Source organism: Brachycentrus maculatus, unplaced genomic scaffold (genome assembly GCF_059751285.1).
Source record: "Brachycentrus maculatus isolate JH-2025_06_01 unplaced genomic scaffold, ASM5975128v1 h1tg000320l, whole genome shotgun sequence".
NCBI lineage: Eukaryota > Metazoa > Arthropoda > Insecta > Trichoptera > Brachycentridae > Brachycentrus > Brachycentrus maculatus.
Genome location: NW_028281069.1, coordinates 219221 through 229124, shown reverse-complemented (window position 1 = coordinate 229124; position 9904 = coordinate 219221).

Here is a 9904-nt window from a genome sequence, read left to right as displayed (position 1 = left end):
TCTCAACACACCTTTCTTAATTTTATCGATAATGCTTATCTCAGCTTTGCATTCCTTCCTTATTTCACTATTCGAACATCTATCATACATCGTTTTGTCGCACGAGAGATTGCATTTGGACTGCATTCAGGGATAATTAAATATAACAGGAATAATATTACAGGTAGGTACTTAATCATGTATCTTACTTACCATTACCTCATTTGAGATGTAATGTTTTTATTGGTTCCTAAACAGATCATTTTTCTGTATATACATATTATATAATATATGTATTTTCGTAGGATCCGATACCATCTAAAAATAATATAAAAATGAATCCAAATTCAAGCGTTCTCTTAAAGTTTTGTGGGAGGAACTAGATTTGATCGTTTGTAAATTATCTCATGTTGTTTTAAGGAGCTATATTGGGTTCGATTCCTGTAGAGGGCGTTTAAAATGGCACGACAGCTAATTATTATAATAATCAATCAAAGTGCAGCAAATAAAGAAAACCAAGATTTTTGAAAGGTTACTCATTTCAATAAGGTATAATAAAACATACTCTCTTGTAGGCGGCGAAATATTACACACATATACGAGTATATGTGTGTGCGTGTGCATGTGTTAGTTTTCTTTTAACCTGGGTAAAATTTAATTAACTGTTTTTGTATTTAAAAAAGTACGTTTTTCTTAGATATAAATATATAGTTTTGAAAAGAGTTATTAAAATGTTTGCCGTTTAAATAAATATGTAAGAATATATATTTTTTAAATAAAATGTATATTCTTCGTGTATATTTGACGTCCACCTCCGTAGTGTAATGGTCAGCACGCTCGGATACCGTTTTAGAGGTCCCGAGTTCGATTTCCAGGGGGGAATAAATAAGTATTAGTGATTTTTTCACACAAATATTTATACAATATTACCCTGGACTGGTACCTGAAGCGGAGGGCTGATCACCTTTCCTTCATATGTTAACGATCAAGATAACACTGCGTTTATATGATGCAGTGCCATATGCACCATTGGGGTGCGGATAAGGGTTAAAGGGAGATATTCTAAAAAAGAAAAGAAAAGTCTTTTTGAGAAGTAACGAGTTAAAAAATATATAAATATATATATTTTTTAATACACGATCTAAAAAAAACAAAAACATAGAATCCAATATATATTTTTTTTTAAATTGGACTTGAAGTGACGACCGGCTCTCAGCGCAGCCGGACGCTGAATGAATTATGTGTAAGGCCTGAGTAAGGCCTTAACATTTTTTTGATAAACTACTAAAAAAAAAAAAATCTGGGTTACATTTTTATTCGCCTTTTTAACACTCCTCACATACAGTTTTTTTGCAAGAACTCACTCGCTGACAGGTTAATTTATTAAAATGGAGTTATATAAATAATATTATAAGCTTTTCGTATAGTCTAGCGTGCAACAGAGAGGTATGTAATGTAAGTACCTTCCTGATTAATTAGTCGTAAGTGAAAGTTACGAATTAATGCCAAACTTTTTGTCCAAAATAAATTGGATGTACTCGTACTATACATTGCGCGTAGTACATCCACACACGATATCAACGTGAATTTTCTTTTATTTAACAGAAATTTTAGTGAAATATGAATTAATTAATTTTTAATAATCAAGTGGCGATGACGCTCAAAAACGTGCTGCAAATGGTGAACGTTACACGGATGTATAAATTGATCGCTTAAGCCAGTTGATGACAGGCCTGCAAATGACCTGGGTTTGTTCACATTGGAGATATTTATGTATCGATGCTACGTATCAATATATTGAAACTACGATATCGCTCACTCCTTTCAAGAACGTCATAAATCAAAAATCGATAATTTTCAGTTGTGCATGTTTTCGGAATGCCCAGAAAACGTATTATATCCCGGCGAAAGCGGCATATTTTTAACTTAATATTTACCCGCTACAGGGCAAAAAGTGTTGTTTTTGCATTTTGATGAAAATGTGTTGTTTAATTATTTTTTTAAAGATATTAAATATTTTTTAAATGGAGAAAAAACCTTCAGGTTTTACCTAAATATATATGTTTTGCACTGTAAAAAGTTCAATAAGTGGCTTGATATTTATTTTTAATACATTGTGTTATATTTTTAAACTTTAAAAACGTTCTCCTGAAAAATCAAGTTTTTTGATTTATGACGTTCTTGAAAGGAGTGAGCGATATATGAATGGCTACGTATCAATCTGTCAATGCGTATGTTTTCTATTTTATGTGTTTACTGTTTTTTTGCTGTTGCCTTATAGCACTTATTTTTACTTTATTACTCTTCTCAACTTGTACATCTTATAACTGTTTACGTTTTTTTTTATTATTTTTACTTTAGCTTTAGCATTTAAGACTGCCTTTTAATCTTCTTAACTTTTGCCATATATTAATCTTGCTGTTTACTCATTTAACATTTGTGAAATTTTGTAATTGGAATGTTACAATTACCTGTTTTATTTGTTAGTCATTATTGTATTTATGTTAATTTTCTAAATATACAAATAAATAAATAAATAAGCCTCATATAACTATAGTATTTTTACTACATTCAAGAATTGTTTTGACAGTTCTATTACTTTCTATGTGACAAAATTATGACTAAGGTATAAATGTAGTATGCGGTATTAATGTCAAAGATATAAAGAGTTTGCATAAAATAATAAAAAAAAGAAATGAATAAAAGAAGCGACTTATCTTTTTGTATGGAAAGATGTCAATCCATTTATTACAATCTATTCGCGAACCTAAATTCGATAAAACACATTTTATATCTTAAGAATAATTTTCTAATTGATTATACATACTAGATAGTAAGGAAAATGTACAGTTTTTTTATTCCAATAAAAATATTATTTATCATAATTTTAAAATTTCTCCTATCGTGTCCTGACAGTCAACAAAATTTACATATGAATTGGAAGTAAGGCGAGATGAAAAGCACTTTAAATAATATGTATCCATTATAAACTGTCAATATTTTCCACAATCGTTAAATTTTATTCAATACGAAACGTATTTGAATCAACTGGAAAAAAACTAAATTATTACTGTACTAACATGTCACAATCACTATTTTGTATCAGCAATGTTATTATGTAGGTTAAAAATGGAATATCACAAAGTGCTTTAAATATTTACTTTAATTATGTTTTGTTATTTGGACAGAAATACTTAATAAACAATATTTAAAATATCCCGATTTTCAATTATTGGCAATCGTTAAATACAACTCAATAAGAATTAAAATAGAATCTCATAATAAAATGTAACTTTGTTTTAAAATCACTATATTTATAGTGATTTTAAAACAAAGTTACATTTTAATTAAAAAATAGAAAATCACAAAGTTAGTGCCTCAAATATAATCTTTTGAATGTCTTTTGCTGATACTTTGAGGCACATTTTATAAACTTTATAAAATAAAACTCTTACTTTGTTTTTATCCACTTAAAGCACCTTGTCATCTTTAGGGATGGATTTACATATCCATTCCTGAAGATGACAAAGTGCTTGTCGAAACCTGTTGTAAAAAAGAATAAAAAAATATAAGTGGTTTAAAACAAATTTTGAATTTTACTTTATAAAGGATTCCAAATTAGGATCCCCTGAAAAAGAAACTCAAAATAATTACTGTCTATAGACTTGACAAAATTCATGCTTCTATTTGATTTTGAATGCAACATTAGGTGACATAGACCTTATATAGATTATTGGCATTGACAAATACTAACTTATTACCCCGAATTTTTAAAATATATAAATTTCCTGGCCCTTAGGCCCTTATTTAAAGTAAACAATGGAAGATTAAGTTTACAGGGCTCAGTAAATTTTTACATTTTGCCATCTCAACATATATGAAGAAGAACATGGAAATCTGGGTATTTCTTCTTCTTCTGCTGCTCGGTGTAGGCCTTGTGGCCTACCTTACTACGTGTGGGGTGTGTGGGAAGATGGAGATATGTTGTATATGTAGATATGTACAAAGATCTTAAAACAACGAAAAATATGAAAGTGAGAGACACATCGGTAGGACCAGTCCAAAAATTGCGTTCAACTTACCCGGAACAAGTTTCTACACCTTTGCAATACACAATACGTATACATATGTATGAGTCCAGGGATAAGGAACATTTTTGTCTCGTAATATATGTACTTACATATACACAAAGCTTATTTTTAGCAAAAAGTCCCAGAACTCACTACATGTCAAGCTTTTTCTTTTTCTTCAAACCCTTATCCTCACCCCGATGATGCATAGGGCACTGCATCATATAAACGCAGTGTTATCTTGATCGTTACCACATGAACAAAGGGTGATCAGCCCTCCGCTTCAGGTACCAGTCCAGGGTAATGTTGAATTAGATAAGCTTTTTACTTTAAAAAAGTGTATTGAAATACCTATAATTAAATATTCATTACGATAGCATTTTTTATCATTTTGACTAATTATATAAATATAGATTGTAATTACGTAAGTGCAAACATTGTTTCGTCATATTAATATTAAAATTAAAAAAGAAAAAAAATATCCGTGAAAAAAGGTGCCGGAACGCCGTTCCACCGCGTTACATGAAAAAAAGTCCTGCATATATGTACATATTTATCAGGATTAATTACCTACTATTCCACCTCCATTTCCTATCCCATACAGAAATAACGTCCTTCGCCTTGAGCTCATTTACTTACCTAAGTCATCTCTTTTGTTAAAATGCAAACCATAATTCTCATTTTTAATGCGTTTTCAAAATGGAAACGAAAATTTATATACAAAAGATGAGAATTTTAAACCGCCATAAGGACATTTATTATAAAATATCCTTAGACATCATTGATTAAAAATATTTGAATGACTAGAACACGGTGTATGTGTGACACGTGTTTCGATGATCTCTACATCATTTTCAAACGCCAAGATAATGTAGAATACATCGAAACTCGCTTCATACCTAAAGTATGATAATATATCGATCAAGTTATTTTCAAAATCGTTAAATATTACCACAAAGTGACAATAAATGTATATATACTTCAATTGTGCCTAGGTTCATTACTTCTGCGATAGTGTTTCATTTCGTAGCAAATGTATGTATGTAGCAGGTACCATTTTCTATTGGAGACGTATATTATATATCATATTATGATGATGCATAAAAGATATATTGAGGCCGAATGTAAAGAGCTATACGTAAACTTTTCTAAAACAAATTGAAGACAGTATGCCTATTGGGGATACACGCTTTCACAGTTATTGTCTATTAACAAATGTATGAGACATCCTACATATACCGTTTTCAAAATAGTGATTTTAAACACTAGAAAATTAATTGAAACGCATCTATGACTTCGTTCCATAGTTTGCTGAAATTTATATTTTTGTTTGATGAAAAATAAATATATGATCTCACTGTTATAAAAAAATATTTAATTAAAACGTATTTTTTTAAATGATTTAGCACATTACATTTTGACAGTTGATGTAACCTCTAATAAAATAATGGTCTAGTCATGCGTACAGTGACGTATAACTTGAATGGACCAATAGAAAAGCAAATACACTAGAGACGTTTCATGCAATATTGCGCAGTTAGGTACCTACGTAAGTATAAAAATTTTCATCAGAAATATCGGATGGCGATTGCGTTTTGACATAGGTGGTAGACGCTAGTGAAAATTGACAAAATATTTGAGCTGAATGAAGGAAATATGCGGGGGTGAGAGCCGGCCAAATATATATCGCTCATCTGGTGCAACAATGTCGTCATTACACTTTTAGAAATATTACAGAATATGCCATTCAGACGTTGTGGCAACAGAAATGGCGCCATTTTACTCAATTCTATAATGACACTCGCGCCATCTCGCAGCATTTCACCACAAAATCAATTCTGTCGATGTTTCTCCCGATGTAAATACGTAGTCTTTCCGCACATTTTGACATATTTAATGTGTTTTCTTTCTTAAGATGTAATTACGTCATTGTTTCACCAAATGAGATATATTGTATATTTTGGAATGGAGTTTTCATTCCAAGGTCAAGTTTGGACAACATCGCTGATAGCGCCGCTAGAATAAATGCCACGGTCGTCCGAGGCTATTGACTCCACGCATCTTTCTAGAAAAATTTCGTCGGCAAAGTGCCGCCGCACAGTGGGGTATATTAGCGATCTGGGCGGCCAAAAGTCACTTTTAAAAACATTGTCGCAGGTGTATGAAAAATATATCAACATGAAATAGAGTATTTTGTTGATGACATGCAATAATTGTATCCCCCCCACGCACATCTCACGTGTCTAATGGTCAGTCGCAAAGTTGTTGTTATTGTGAGTGCACGTGTTTCTCTTTCGCTGTTCGTTTAGTACGCAAACATTTCAGTGATTATTATTATTTTTTGTATTACACGTATACAATTAAATAATGGATTGTGATCAAACAGGTAAGATAGTGTATTGTACATAGATTTAAGTTGCAATAGCTAACATATTTACTAAAAAAAAACTAATTTAAATAAGTGCCTTTAAATGGATTTTTCCTTCATTTTTTTTTTAAATAAAGGATATTTAGTTGTGCTTCCGAGTGTTATCCGGCTATAATTTTGATTGTATCAAATAGCTTAGCCCTCTATCTTTATATAAATTGAATTTTTTTTTGCAGAATTTTGCTCTTTTGCAAGAAATCGCTCTTTTAAGATGAGTCAGCACAATAATGAAAACTGAACTACGTACAGTTTTTTATCTTTAAATTGTTACATTTTTATTTTAGGACCAGTAGATGTTAGAATAATGACTAGAAAACAGTTATTTATTATCATGCAGCAACAAAATGCTAATAAAATGAATGAAAAATTAGAATGCTTGCAAAAGTACCTTTTACAATTAGATAATTTTTCTGACGAGTGTGCAATGAAAATTAAAAACGATTTTTCGCATTTCAAGTCTGAAATGAAACGAAGATAGACTAATGCACTCAGAAAGGAGGAAACTTTCTTGATAAAAAATGAAAATTGGCTTGACGGAACTTTTACAATTCCTTGGGTAATGAATCGATCAGGACGACCATCAAAGTCGTTTGGTGAATCAAGTCAGAGAAGCAAAAGAAGGAAAACTGAAGATTTGCGCAAACATATTGAATTAGATGTGCTCACCCATGCTACTCGGTCAAAGTTAGGAGAAAGCGGGATGAGAGATGCTTCTTTGGTGTTGAAAGAAATTATCTGTACACCTAAGCGTGCTACCAAATATAAGAAAGCGTATTCTCGTTGCCAGCAAAAAAATACCCGGATAACGCAATTGACTCCATCACAAGCTTTATCTATTTTTGTTGAAGCCGATCTTTCGAGAAGGCAATATGAAATAGTAAGGAGTTCTCATAAAAAACTATACCCGTGTTACAGTATCTTACAAAAAGCAAAACTCGAGTGTTACCCTGCTAAGGAAGCTTACAGAGTAACTGAAACTTGTGCCGAAGTAAACCTACAGAGTTTAATGGATCACACTACCACGCGACTATTGACACATTTAGAAGAATGTTTACAAAATTTTAATAAAAAAGAAAGAGAAACATTAGTTTAAATGTGCAAGTGGGGTTGTGATGGAGCACAACAAGCTCAATATAAACAAACGTTTTTAAATGATGCAGACTCCGATGCAAACATATTTAAGAGTTCGTTTGTGCCCCTACAACTTATTTGTTCCTTGAATAATAAGGTTATTTGGCAAAACCCAATTCCTTCTTCACCACGTTATTGTCGTCTAATAAGAATACGATTTATAAAGGAAACAAAAAAATAACAAATGAAGAAATCGCTTATATTAAAAGCGGAAGAAGAACTGTGTCCGGACGAGGAACCATGGCCATCTTTCTCGGACTAATGTTTTTTAAATTATCTACTACGATTTGCATTTATTAAAAAAAAAAAAATTTTTTTTTACTGATAAGTAAAAAATATCTCCATATAATACAATGAATTAGTCAAAAGGCATATTTGGAATCGATTTAGAACGAAAAATAATATTGGCCGCCCAGATCGCCAATATACCCCACTGTGCGCCGGTGAAAGGCGCTTTCGGCCAATGATCTTGTAAGCGATGCACATATCTTTTCCGCAACAATAAACGCCAACACCAAACTTGCCGGATAAATATGAATGCACCGTAAAAGACACCATTTAGACATTTTATCGGAATTTTGACTTCATTTCTTGTGCGCTTCGAAGGAAACAACAGTATAAACGATTTTAAAACGATCTTACGATTTATAGTTAGTTGAATCAGCAGAGGCAGGCATGAAATGAGTTGATGACCATAAAAGTTTTTTTTTTCTTCATAATTCTTCAATATGAAGAGGAATGGTTAATTCGGTATCAATTCTCCATATTTACAAATTTCAATCTATAATCTTACGAAATTTATATTTTTTTCTTTAAGGGACTCGTACATCTTTGCGGTAGCCTGTACGAGTAGGGGATGCGACCCTGAGTGCTCTAGCCGTTGTTATCATAATAATTTCACCTTTTTAATTAATAAAACCTGTCTAGAATCCTCCTCTGTTTCCTTTTCCGTATCAGTTATTCTTTACCCTGAGTTCCTTCACTTACGTCATCTTTATCTCATCAAGTATATTCCACCCCTTCACCCTAGATTCCGAAGTGTGATCACAATAATTTAAAATTGAGTTAACACTGCATCAATCCAATGCAGTGCCCTCTACAGCCAGTAAAGTTATAAGGAAAAATTATCATGTGATTGCACTGCATGGCCAACCCCAAGGTGGACAATTCCCCAAGGGCAGACCACCAAAGAGATGGATTGACAGCTGGGAATCAACCTCGCTGGAGGCTAATCCTCTTAAGCATCAATCCAATGCAGTGCCCTCTACACCCAGTGAAGTAATTAGCAAACATTTATCATGTCATTGCACTGTATGGCCAACCCCAAGGTTGACGATTCCCGGGCATACCACCAAAGAGATGGATTGACAGCTGGGAATCAACATAGCCGGAGTCTAATCCTCTTAAAAACAGAGAAAAAGGCCTAGATCATGCAGAATAAGATATCATGTCACAAAATCCAAAAAGTTTAGGACTAATTGAGATCCTAATTTTAATGTCAGGAATATGAGCTTTTGGGATTTTTAGGTCAAGGTTTTGAGGTGTTGGGAATTCAGTCAGGATTTAAAGCTGTTGAAATATTAAACTGCCAAGAATAGCGTCCTTATACCACTAAAAATAATTTATAAAAACTAATTTAAAAATATTTTATTAAAAACTTAAATCGTAAACTGTAAAAATAAAAAATATAAATTGTGTATGTATAACAAATTCCTAAAACATACGAAAATATTTGTTCTTAATTACTAGGCATATCAATACTTTTAAATTTAATAATATGTGGAAATAGAATTAAATCATGAGGTTTATTTTATTACAAATGTTTTTTTTTCAATGTGTATTTTATCTACTTATATATTACGTAAAAAGAAAAATTAAATGTTACAAAATACTTTTTGTCGTATTTCATAATAATTATGGACAATTTACTTGATATGGATAATAAAAGTGGTAATTTTATATTCAATTGCAAAAGTACTTATAGTAATTGATTAAGAATTTTTGACTTTTGGTACTGGCAACCCTTTTTGCAGCATAACTGTTGCTAAATTCATATCCTTATGACAATATTATAAAATGTCTAATTGTCATAAATATAATATTTTTTTCTCATACTCATAGTCGAACGGTTGGTTGCCAGACCTATGGATCTGAATTTACTACTTTCATTATCATTTTATTAATCACAATAAATTGTCTCCAACCATTTTTTATTCAGAAGAAAACCTAAGAGTGCAAGTGCACTACATGGAATTTTACCGTCCGGCAGTACGGTTTTTTTTAAATAATCGATTAC